Source organism: Dromaius novaehollandiae, chromosome 4, assembly GCF_036370855.1.
Source record: "Dromaius novaehollandiae isolate bDroNov1 chromosome 4, bDroNov1.hap1, whole genome shotgun sequence".
NCBI classification, from domain to species: domain Eukaryota; kingdom Metazoa; phylum Chordata; class Aves; order Casuariiformes; family Dromaiidae; genus Dromaius; species Dromaius novaehollandiae.
In genome coordinates this window covers 26,162,133-26,175,294 of record NC_088101.1, presented here as the reverse complement: position 1 = coordinate 26,175,294, position 13,162 = coordinate 26,162,133, and the positions used below count along the sequence as shown (strand labels likewise).

The window sequence follows — 13,162 nt, the reverse complement described above, 5'->3', positions numbered from 1 at the left end:
TCTTTTCCAATATGTGAGTACAATGGTCCTTGATCTCATCTGGTGTTTCTAAATGGTATCATTTTATCAATAGTAATATAAGAACAGCAACCACATATGAATTTTAGAAAGGGTCATTCCTTATTTGCATATTTGTCTTTGACAAAAATGTCAGAATGAGAAATGCTGCAAGAAAAAAGTATGAATTCAGACTTGAACATAAATCAAATACTGACTGTATTTAGCAGCAGGGCACATCTGATCATTGCTCCAGCCAGATTCAAGAAAATAAAGGGCAGAATATGGCACAGATTCCACTGCTCTGATGATGCATAGAAACCAGCTGATATTTTGAGGTTCTGAGGTTACAACATGTGGATCTTCTAAAAAGCAGACTGTAAACTTGAGGGATTCATTTTTTTTCAACTGAAATCTGACATGCATGACTTCCAAATGTTGCATGCGAACATTTGGAAGTGATATTGTTCATTATGCATTACACATAATTGCTTTAACTTTTATAGTATGCAGTCATTAAACTGACTTTCAAAATAATAGAGCACTTAACAAAACCCTTACTGACATGTGACCCAATAAAGATGAATGAGCATGGTGTCTAACTTTACAAACACTGTTTACTTTAGTGTAGATGCATGCATTCCCTTCTTAAATTACTGGCAATGCTTGCAAATTGAAGAGGTGTGTAGGGAGTAAGCCACATTGTGATCTATGTACAGATATACTCATATAAGAATATATTGTTTCTGGCACAGATTTTTTTTACCCAAGATTCTCTGAACAGCAGGGAGAGATGTGATATGTGCAACAGTCGGTCCCAGCCAATTAGTCTGTGACAGGTAAGAAAATTTGCTTAATTTGTGCTGTTAGGTTTATATGGGGGTTTTTCCTTCAGTGATTTCACATTCCTGTCTGACTTCACTGAAATCCAGTTTTTATCAGCTGGAATGCTGGCATTATTTCCAGGTGCAGCAAAGAAATATCCCCTTTGGAAAGAATGAAGAATGATGTGTAGGCCTTGCTTTTGTGCTACGGGAAGGAATGCCTTTGTAGTTCTACTCCTCAAAAATCTGGGAACAAGGAAACAAACTTATTTCTTATACACACAATGTAGGTGTGGTATCTTTCAAAGCACCACGGGAGGACCTAACCAAGTTACATCCATTAATATGTGTAACAGTTAGTAGCAAGATTCAGGTATGCTGCTTTGGAAATCTACCTTCCTACTGATTTGCCATAGTTGTGCAGAAATGATTCATTTTAAAATAGTGAAAAAAAAGTTTATAAAGTCTCCTGCCTCATTAATATCTTGCATTGCTTTTGATATCTGGGCTTTACCACATTGTCAAGGTTAAGAAAAGAAAAGCTTTCCTATGAGAATTCCCCCAGGAACACAAAGACCTGTGGGTTTTGTTAGATTGTTGAGATGGAAATTCACTCCACATAATAGTTCATACTCCAGATAGAGGAAGTTTTATTGCAGATTGTGGCTAGTGCTTGCACTGCTCCACTATAGCAGAAAAAGCAACATCTCAGACTTTTCATTCACTGAAATTCTCAGTAAGAACTTAATGGCATAAAACCAAATTTTCATTTACTTTTATAGAAAAAAGGAAAAGATTTCCAAGTTTCTTTCCCTTGGATCTTGTGGCTCTGTATGGAAAGAACTAGGAAAGCTCCATCTTACGTTGTGGGAGAGGAGGGAGGAAAGAAGAAAGAGGGAGGGACATTGCGCATCTTCCAAGAGCTAAAAGAGGAAGGCAGACACTCAGGAGCTTCCTTCTGGAAGTGAAGAGCAGCTGCTTCTCACTGGAGCAAGATCTTGACTCCGAGGAATGGCTCTCAGCTTCCATTGCTTCTCGAGCTTGGGAAGGGAGCTAGACTTTGCCATCCTTGGTGCCTCAGCCTCACAGTTGGGAGAGCAGGTGGCTATCGGACATTTACAGTCGTAGCTGCATTCTGAGCTCAGGAATGTTTTGTAGTTGTACTTGGTCCTCAAAACTCTCTGACCAAGAAAACTCATTTAAGACTGGCAGGAATGTAGCCTGGTGAGCTCAGAGGTTGGGGAAGAGGTTAGTCTGATTAGGCAGCTGTTATTGGCCAGTGAACTCACCTCTGCAGCCAGCAGGAGTGCTCATCCTTCTGAGCTTGAATCTACTGCCAAGGTTTACAGTTTCTAGTACTTTAAGTTGAAGCATAGAATAAGTTGGAAGAAGTCTCTGGAGGTCATCTAGTCCAACCCCTCACTCAAAGCAGTGTCAAGTTCAAAGTTGTATCAGGTTGTTCAGAGCCTGAACTGTCAAGTTTTGACGATTTCCAGGGATGGAAATTTCACAGCCTCTTTGGGCAGCTCATTTCTGTGCTTATCCACCTTCATTCTAGGTATACTAGAGGTACTGATGCTCTAGAAGCCCTTACCTCTTACAAAAGGAAGATACTGCTGGTGAGCAGATGGGCAGATATTCCTGAACCAGCTTGTTCTGTGCTATTTGCAGGAATTCAACAGAAAGGACAGCTCTGAGGGAACCGTATGCCACCCCTTTGCATTCATTTTGGTCAGTGGGGACTGAGAGAGGAAAATTTAGACTCACTCGGAGAAGACAAGAGTGAGGGCTCCAAAGTCCCCCTTCACATGATCCTAGGAAAGTCTCTTCAGTCAGGCCCTGTCCCTCAACAAAAGAGAGGACAGCATTTTAAAATTCCTCCCGCATGCAAAGCCTGTGAGAGGTCTATCTCCATACTGTTTGTCAATATCACTGCTCCTGACACTCTTCACATCACTGGGGGATGATCACCATCACACGGGAAAGAAGTATCTCACAGTGAGATTTGGTACCAGTAGACTCAAGCTACCTCACCGGGTCTGGCTGCAGAATACCATCCTTTTTCCTCCCCTTCTTCACTTAGTTTCTACACGAACAAAACAATGCATGTTGGCTGGCTGCAAGGCAGCCCTTAGGGTGTTACAGAGATTATGGCTACGTGGACTGGAAGCAGCCTCAGTGACCTGATATAGTAAAATACTAGCCCAAACGTTCAAAGGAAACAAGAACTTCCTTCTTATAAAGTTGCATCTGAAATAAAAAATTAAAAGCTGGTACAAAAAGCCTGAATTACAGTTCTTTTTGGTACACAAGAGAAAGAACTTATTTTGGAGACTTCACAAGAGGGATTTTGCTTTCCTTTTGTTGTTGTGTTAACTTGATTTATTTGTATGCATCCCTGAAAGCTTCAGTCAAACTTTGCACAAAAATTACTTCAAACAAAAGAGGTTCCTGATTCTGGACAGAAAACAAGTCAAACTCGGATTCAAATTCCTCCCTCATTTCTCTGACCTGGGGCAACTACTGCTGCTGCTTTTAAATATGTGTACCTCTCCTGTCCCTGGTGATTGCTGTTAATACAGTTTAGGGAAAGTGGTGATAAAGATCAATCCCCTATCCAGAAAAGAAACATTAACTTCTTCTTTCATGTCTTCCATAGTGCATGAGCAGTTACAGTTTCAAATGATCTCCAGATGTTTACTACTTCTTGTGCTCAGTAGCAGTTCAGGTTTTCTCCAGAGCAGCTGTGCCATGTTCCATATTTCTGGTTATTCTGCAGGCTTCAATCTCTTGTCCTCTGAAGAAAATGTAAACGTCAAACAGAAGGCCTGTGCAGTGTAGAAGTCCCCAGTGAAAAATAAACCAAGGATGGTCTCTTACCATTGGTCAACTGAAGCCATGCCTCTGCACATTAAACAAAATATTCCAGGAATTTCTACAGAGATGCATATGTGAGCATTACAAGCTTTTCACTTAATTACAGAAAGGCTTCCTGATTCCAGTAAAAGAATAATCACTGAGGTCCCTCGCTAAAATCATGCTCTTTTCTGCTCTTTACAACAATGCTTCCTTATTCTCACTTGGAGCTCAGATTTCTCCTTCCCTCATTTCTTCACTCTGGAGTCCTTTCTTAATGTGGTCACAAACATCCTGGCACTTTGGCTGTCACTGGAATCCACATTCACTGTGTGCTCCAGTACAACTCCCTGTGATCTGGCCTCTTACTCCAACTGAGCTGAAATAGCTGCTGAGATGGTGATGTGGCTGACTGGTTAGAGAGAAGCATGGCGGAATGCCAGAGGCAGTAAGGCAGTTCTCTTAAAAGTGGGGACTCGTCACAATACTTGGCTAACCTCATGCTTTTGAATCAAGATGTTGGACATCGTCAGTAAGCCACTTATAACAGCTGAGTTTTTCAAAGCTTACAGCCTCTCTCCAAAATCTCTGGTTATATTGCTATAATAATGACATTGATGGACATATAAAGAGATTATGTGCTACTCGAACAGATTTCAGTGGCTAGCATGGCATACTGTGGATTTGGAATCAGGAGATATATGTTCTGTTTTTCTTGGTTTGGCCTTTGAATGCAGTATGACCTGGCTAAGTTTGCTCTTTTCCATGTCTCTGGGCTCAGTGAAGATGCAGAAGACTGAAGCACATCAAACATTTTACTTATCTCTAAAAAGAAGTCAAAAAGACAGCACAGAAAACATAGCACAGACACCCTAATTTGACTATCCAGGAAAACCTTTGGAAAAATTATTACAATCCATTTATAGGCACCTACAGCACTGTAAGCTGATTTAAAAAAAAAAAAAAAGAAAAAAGGTCAACAAAGATTTATAGAGACCAAATGCTAACCCAGTTTAATTTCCTTCTTTCATAAATGGCCTGGAGAATAGTGGGAGGATTACAATGTAAATTTGCATGGCATTATGAAGTTTTTGACACAGTCCAAAGTAACAGCCCCAAAATGTAATTGGGAGAGATGGTCAAGATTAAACTACAAAGGGAATACACAGCTGTTTGAGGAAGAATACTCAGAAACTAGTTTTCAGTAGTTCACTTGCATACAAAGACAATGATACTAAATGGGAGAGTCCACATGGATGCCTATGTTGCTCTGTATGACAATATCTTCCTTACTGTCTTGGCCATTAAGAAATGAAATTCTGCTTATACAGAATGGAAAAACCAGGAGATGGTACAGAGAAGAGCAGCAAAACTAGAGGTTTGAGAAACATGATAGACATAAAAATGAAACTGAGGTACAGATTAGAAAAAGCAGAACCAGGGGAAGGAAAGAGAGAGTGGGGAGGGTGATGGAATATGAGGATAAGTCTCTCAGTATGTGAAATGGTGTTGTATAAGGGACCTGCTATTACTCAGTCTCTGTGCTATCCATTGATGGGACATGATATCTTCTTGGGGAAGGAAACACCAACGGAGATTTAGTCTAGATATTAATAGGAATTTTGTGTGTGTGTGTGTGTGTGTGTGTGTGTAAGATTGTGTGTATTTTTTGGTTGTTTTGTTATTTAAAAAATAGATCAGATTCAGCTTTAGCAGGAATGGTCTAGTTATTTCTGATCCATTTTCAATGCAAGGGCTTGCCTAAATGACTTAGGTCCATCCCCATCTTATTTTCCTATGATTTCTACTAATCATTTCACATGTGCATGTTTCCCTTCCCAGCCTTTGCATATATTGTCTCTATTTAGTTATAAGGTCTTGTAGACTTAGTCTTAGCATACATAGTACTGTATAATATTTTACAATTGTAACCAATAGCAATTACAATATTAAAAGTAATAAGGTCACAAAAATGCCTTCTAAATTGCATCATTTTTTGGAACACCTTAGTGTAAGAAAATGGATTCTTTTCTTTGAATTTAAAATACATGCTTTATTGCTTTTCTTTCTTTTTTTCTGGACAGAGTGTTTCTTCTTAGAGTACATATGGAAAAGCAGAAATTAAATTTCCAAGTTTTTCGGTTTACAGTGTCAGTTGGTCTTGTGGCCACTGCGGCTTAACCTGCCGTCAGTAAAATCCTATGTCCAGTTGTCAAGTACGTTAATCAGGCACCGCAACAAGGACAGGTGGTCACAACATTCTGCTTTTTACAGATATCTTATTCTCTGATGCCCTAGAGAGAGGCCACAGCAAGGCACTCTATTCTTACCCAGTTGAAAAATGTCTTGTTTCAGAGATTAAGTAGTGTTTATATTAGCAAACTATAGATTATACAGTGGGAAAATAAGTTGCCTGCTGAGCCTGACCTTTATGAGTCTTCAGGAATTTTAATATCCAGAAAATTTCAGCTTGTCATATTTCTAAAGCCAAACTGAACAGGTCACACTACTACCCTGGAGCACTGAGTTGGCTGAAGAACCTCAGGCAGAAGGAGTTACTTCATGCCTGGGCCGTTCCACCCTTGGAATTTTTGACTTGCCTGCTCAGTATTAGAAGTGATAGTGAGCAGCTGGGGAAAATAAGGTTTTCTATTTTATATTTATATTTTTCCTTTCACATTTGGTTACATTATGACAGATTATCACATCAAGCCACCAGGGATATCACAATAAAACTCTCTGATATGGCCCTGCATAGACACAGGAAATATATTTTTTATTTTTTGTTCAAATGTATTGGGAATATTTTATTAATTTTAGATATATTAGTTTTATGTATGTAATATAAATATAGTACATCTGTAGTTGTACCTAATATTATACATTTAGTATACTATATACAGTATGAACTATTACAAGACTAGAACTATCTTATTCTTCCATCCCTCCATCACTGATGTTTCAAACAATTAGGGAACATAGCCCACCTACATTTGTAAACATGATGTTAGCTAGCACCAAAATGAAATGAATAATATACTCCCTCCTTAGATACTGCATGCTCTCATGTTTTCCCTTATGTGTCAAGGTAAAGTCAGTATTAACAATCCACCTCAGGCTGTTCAGCAGTGGTTATGTTCCCTGAGTAGGACAGGAAAACTGTTGTTGAGGTATTTGATCTTCACCAAGTGTGGCTTCCCACTGAAGGCAATATCAAAACCAAACAGTACTTGGTAGCGTTCAGGTAAAAACATGAAAACTAAGGATGGAGAAAAGAAAAAAGCCCTCCAAGTTAGACAATCTTCATAATACTAATAGGTAAGGATTAAAAGCAAGAAACACGAAAATGTGCTGTTAGGCTTAGAATACTAGCAAGATTAAGGCATTGACAATAATAGTAACAACTCTCTTCCTATATCTTTTTCCTTTGCAATTGTCATAATTAGTCCCTGATGATGGGAAGACTTACCTTTACTAATGAGTAGTCCCACTGAAAGCAATTAATGCTCATAAAAACAGGCACTCTCCAAGTCCTTTAAACAGATCATTATCTGAAAAGCCCAACAAAATTTTTAATTATAATAACCAGGTAAATAATGACAGAAGAAGATCACGCCTTACAGGGCATTAAAAATTTGTACCTTCTTGCTATGCGCTGTTCCTTTCCCTTTATTTTTGTGAGGAACATTATATAGGGAGGATGTAGTGAATCTATGCATGAACAGCAGAGATGGAGGAAAAAACGCCCCAAATCAAGGCAAGACTTAAAAACAATCTCTTACATATGCTATGATGTATAGATTTTACAGAGTATCATGGCAGACAGAAGCTTCTGATCCTATTCATATTTTTCAGGGCAATTACTCTGTTTGAGCACTCAAATAACTGAGCTGCTCTTCTCTTTTGCATTAATGCAAAAACACCAATTGTCTTTCATTTTGACTTGTATTAATTGGATCAGATGATACAAAAATTAAATATTTACATATATTATTAAAGCACTGCTTTCATGCCAGAAAGGAAAGTTTAAATTGACCTCTATGCGATTACTCCTGATGGTCAAAAGTAACCTATTTGTTAACTCTCTGTAGGATCAGAATCAAAATACTCTCTCAAAGGTGAAAGGTATTTTGAACTGACTCCCTGATCATGATAAAGTCTGCGAGGCATCTACTGTCTTTGCAATGTTAGAAGAAAGCTGGCTGAATTTGGCTGTTGTCAGTAGAATTTCAACAGATTCAATTACAGTTACATTGCATACAGTTTAACGGCCATTGCTACACATGCCACAACTTCCATTTTGTAACCAGTTTTGGACAGCCATGCATTCTCTCCTTCACATGGCATGAGTGGTGTCATTTTGACAATACAAGTGTGCATGATTTTAATATTTGCCTAAGGGCCTTTTAAATTTTAATATTACAAGAGTATCAGTGGAAAATATTCTCCAGTGTATGAAATAATTTGACCTTATTTATCTTTGCTGATAGTGAGAAGGTAGTAGTGATGGCCCTTGAACTAAATAATGTGTTTCCTCACTGGCAAAAGGGAGGTTTGAGTAAGGCAGTTTTAACACAGTACAGTGTTCTTCTAATCAACAACCTGGCTTGCACAAAGCTACTCTTCATTCTACAGCTACAATATTAGAGCAGGCAAACATTTAATTATGAACAGGACTGTACCTAGCTCACATACGAAACAAATGTTTTCGTCTGTTAGCGTACAGAAGTTAATAAATGTTGAGTTAATCATCTACTGGTACTGGATTAATAATAGTCATAGGTTTGTTTAAATAGAACTGTGAATTCACATATGCAATAATTCCTGACTGTAAAGAATTTTGATTTTATGTCAGAATCATGTTACTTACGGATATATTTCATCCAGCTTGTAGAAAGCAGGTGGGAAGGCTCTTACATGCATAAACCATAGACAAAAGTCTTCCAAAGTAGAGAGGCCAATTTTCCTTGCTGAGAAAGCTGAAAAAAACAATGAAGTGCATACTTCGTTCTCTATTTATTGTCAAAAGGTACATGCATAAATCTAAGAATTAAACAGAAACTGGTATCTCTCTTCCACAGCCCTGAAACGGGATTGTGAAAGTGCCACTAAAATGTTTTTCATCTTTTAACAATGTTGCAGAATTGGTGGTGTGGCTTGTTGAGCCTAAATGGTAGAAAATCTGGAAAGCAGTTTTATTGTGTCTCTCCAGCTTGTGATTCACTCTATTCTGAGGCTTTTCCCCCCCATTTCAAAGTCTTTCACATTTTCGCTTTCTCACTTTAAAAGAGATTTTTAATTTATAGATTTCCATTTCTTTCCTTTTATTTTTTTATGCCTGCTTTATCTCCCTCCCATTTCAGCTTCAGGGGAAATCAAACTTTAAAATTAGCCAGATGACCATAGAGGAGAAAACTGTGAAAAAAAGAAAAAAATACAAATGATAATTGCAAAAAAATGTTTTCAACTTAATGAATTGCAGGGATATCCTCATCACTTTAAAATCAATTGCACTGAAGGGGGGGGGAATCCTACTTTAAAAAGAAAATCTATTTTAATTTCTTAAAATTTTGCTCCAAAATACTGAACAACTCGATTATGCTTAATTATGAGGCCATCTGGATACTTGGAACATCCAGAATTTTCCCTGAGTCCTCACTCACTAAGCCACCATATTAAAAGCAAGGATAACTTAGTGTACAGAAGTCTGCAGGCCACCCAGTGAGGAAGTCCAGGGAACCATAATGGAAAGGGACTTCTAGTCACACACCGCCTTAGAATTAACTGACTAGTAAAAACCATGAGGCTGCCTCTGAGAATATATTATACCTCGTGGTCCATTGTAGGTATTAAGATCGAAAGTCTTCATTCACCCTTTAAGCAGACAAAGCAACAGCACACCTTTCAAGTTTCCATGACATGAATGGGACTTAATCATAACTGGGAATAGATTTATGGACTTCCCAGAATGGACCCAGGTTTCTGCTAAACATCTGTCCTTCAGACCATTGCCCAGGAAAGGTAATTAACTCTGAGATGTTATTAAAGCTGCTGAGACGTTTTCTTTCATTTGTTTCATGGTCAAAAACCTTTTTAAGGTATTATTTTTGTATGAATTAGCTTATGTTTTCCATCTGAATTCTCAATGAGAATGCAGCTGCAGTTTGATGTCAACTATTTTTTTTTGATATTATTTATTACAGATTTTTAAATAAGAAATAATTAGGAATTGGGAAATCATTAGGCTTGAAGACACTCCCTAGTTGTACACGCTTTAACTGACATATAGCTGTTAATAGTCTATGATATAATTCCCCTACAAGTGAAAGTTAGTCAGATAGCAGACTTACTCAAAGCAAGGCAAAAAAATGGCTAGAGCAAATGTCCTGGGATCTTTAAAATCTACTGTGTTTCTAAAATTAATCTCCTTTACCACATGAAAGAAGGCGACAAGAATTATACACCTGGGAAGTTACAAAGAACACTATATATTATGGTTAGCTGAAAGGGACCAAATTCTTTCCTCATGCAAGCTACTGAAGTCAACGGAGTTAGAAAAGCAGTGGTTTTGGCTTCCAGCATCTGATGAGTGACTGGTGTAACAGATTTTAGGGACACTTAATGCAGAATTAGTCTAGGATACAATTTCTTAATAAGTAATGAAAAAGCCTTAGGAAGCTTTACAGTGAAATGACATGCTTGTGTGTTTTGAAATATTGGGACTTTCTGACATAGTCTGATCTATTTCTCTTAGTAGGTTAGAAACTACCTGGGCACACTCAGTTGCAGAGTAATTTGGGGTACAAACTGCTACATTGTGCTACCTGGCCACACAACCATCCTGTAAAATATGAACTTGAGACAAGTGTACATACTGGACTGAGAGTCCTCCTGATCTGTGCAAACCAAAATCAGTGGATGAGATAAGAATCGACAAAATAAAGCTGAATGGTAGTGCATTCTTTTTCATCCTTTCTCCTGTTTCAAACCACAGCATGAGCTGGTGTGCCCCAACTGAAGTCTTAACCACCAAAGACAGTTTTAGAGTATGTAGAAAGAACAGAGATGGGTTGTTTGTGTCCTTTATACGAGGTGCACAGAAGTAGAATGGAAGATTTGCTGTTTTGTGGTCAGAGAAATTCTTATTCCATCTGTGATAGCTGCATATCATCAAACTATACCTGATTTAGAACTACTCCTAAAATTTACAGATTTTTAAAATAGGAATTAGCAAGACATGAAATATAGCACGGGCATTTCTGTTTGATTCCTTATTTCTTGAAATATTCTCAATGCAAAGCAATTAATTATATTTCAGCATCTTCTTCTACAATATATGTATTTTATGTTCTCAAAGTATTACTCATTTCTTAAGCTGGTTACATCAACACCTCCTAGAACACTAGAATTTCAAGGCAGATGTTTTTCTCCTATGGTGGGAAGAGTGTAAATGCCATCAGATAATACTGAGATTACATACGGATATTGATATCAAGATATCAACATACACACATCTGGTTTGTATGTTATTGCAGTGCCTAGTTACCTCAGGAATCAAGCACCCATTCAATGTAGTGGATAAGCAAACAGAAAAATATCATGGAGATGGGCAAAAGGATTACAAAATAAAATAAGTATGGTTTAACAGAAAAGTGGAAAGCTCAGCTTGTCCCTGGATAATTTAAGCTACATTTGCAAGCAGACGTGCTTTCGACTAATAGAGATACAGATCTGCAATAACAGAGTTTTACCTGAAATTGGAGGAAAATCAGCTACTTAAGGCAGAAATAAAATGAGTGCATGAAGCACTTTGCAGAAGCTTTTAAGAATCACTGTAGCACTTTTGGCTTACTGAGCCAAAACAGAAACTGAATATTGTTTGGAAATGGAAATGGAACATTTCAGCAGAAGTTTGCCCAGCTCAGGAGTCCTTGAAATTGGCTTTTGTTTGTCACCAATAGATTATCTACTTTCATGAATCTCTCCCTCCTTTCTACACTCCCTTCTTTTATTATTCATGATTTGTCAACAGCCAAGAAATTCCTTTGGGTTCCAGTGATCATGTGCTTCATTTGGACTAATTGTTTCATTTACTCTAAAAGAACACAGGACTATGTCAAAGCACATTTATTCTTTTGAGACCACTTTTGGGTATTTGTTTCCAGTCCTTATAGTTTTTGGAATTGAAAAATTGAAGATTTAACTTTCTGAAAATATTTAAAGTCAAATACCAGTGCACACTATAGATATTATGGAAAGATGGTGAGGACAGCATCAAAGTTGTTTGTGCCACTGCATACCTTCAGCTCACTAATTTTCCCAGATTGCCTTGGCAGATCTCAGATATGACATCACTGAATTAAAGCTCTTGATCCTCTGTTCTCTGGACAAACACACAGGATTCAACACTCTGGCTGAAATGTCTGCTGGAAGCAGGGTAGAGGGTAAGAGCAACACAGAAGGAAATAGGATAAACTGGTAGAGAAGGGGAACTATAATACCAGCACAGTAGAAAACAGGCAGGAATTTGGGAATGCAAACAAGATCACAACAGTCTTATGTGGAAATATTATTTGTGGAAGGGAGGAAGAAACATACATTGGGTAGGCCCAGGCTTTCATAGGATTTCAGACCTGAGGCGACATACTGTGGGTGGGTATCTTTGCCCAATTACCTATCTATGCATACTCTTGCACTCAGCCTTAACTGATCAATATTAGCCAAATACATAGGCAAGCAGGTTTCACTCTTAACTTCAAGGAACTTGCACCTGCTTACCTTTCATCTGAACTTGGCTCTCAGTTTCTTTTTATTTCTTCTCTTGGTACAGATTTTGCACCCTCTCCCATCCTGGGTGAAGGGAAACAGTTTAAAATGGTTTACAGAAAAAAAAAAAATTAGCATTCATTAAAAGTGAATTCAAAATCAAGACATGAATTTGACATGGGCTATAGAGAACTACCAGGTTGATGGCAGAGTTGGTATTTTTAGGTATTCATTCCAAATTACAGTTCCAGGATAACTACAGCTCCATGTCACCCTGGTCTACAATCGATCTGCTGAACCACATTAAACTGTATGTTCAACTGATGCTATGCATCACAGGCTATAAGAAAGTGGTTCAGATTGAATATGCTTTGTTTGCCAAAAAAGTTTGAATATCACTACTTTAAAGTGGCTGTGGCTGTGACTGGATGGCTATCCATTTAAACTGCACATGTCATCACCTTTGTGGCTAACAGGTTAAAACTGCATTACTGAAAGTAATATACCTATTTAGTATGAACTTTTATGGCATTACTTCCTTCTTATGATATCAGTACTCAATAATAATGAAAATGTTAACAGTCATTTGAGCTCAACCATTTGCAAGTTTGTGCATATTATACAGTTGTTAAGGGAATGCAAAATAAACCTCCGTGTCGTACTTTCTTTAACCTAAATTTCTTGCCTCACTGACCACAAGCCATCTGTGATCCAAATTC

General features: G+C 37.9%; 2 long non-coding RNA genes across 5 annotated transcripts in view; one reads left to right on the top strand and one right to left on the bottom strand.

The window, feature by feature from the left end:
* LOC112980881 (uncharacterized) overlaps positions 1-13,162 on the bottom strand; it is a 173,959-nt gene that overhangs the window by 96,741 nt on the left and 64,056 nt on the right. For all 4 annotated transcript variants that reach the window (XR_003258546.2, XR_010388937.1, XR_003258547.2 and 1 more), the window contains exons 7-9: positions 12,456-12,527; positions 8,548-8,656; positions 7,147-7,228 (exon numbers count right to left, since the gene is read on the bottom strand). This is a non-coding gene — a long non-coding RNA (uncharacterized LOC112980881). The remainder of the gene's footprint in view (positions 1-7,146; positions 7,229-8,547; positions 8,657-12,455; positions 12,528-13,162) is intronic.
* LOC112980883 (uncharacterized) overlaps positions 1-13,162 on the top strand; it is a 126,419-nt gene that overhangs the window by 92,209 nt on the left and 21,048 nt on the right. The window contains exon 12 of the long non-coding RNA XR_010388939.1: positions 753-836. This is a non-coding gene — a long non-coding RNA (uncharacterized LOC112980883). The remainder of the gene's footprint in view (positions 1-752; positions 837-13,162) is intronic.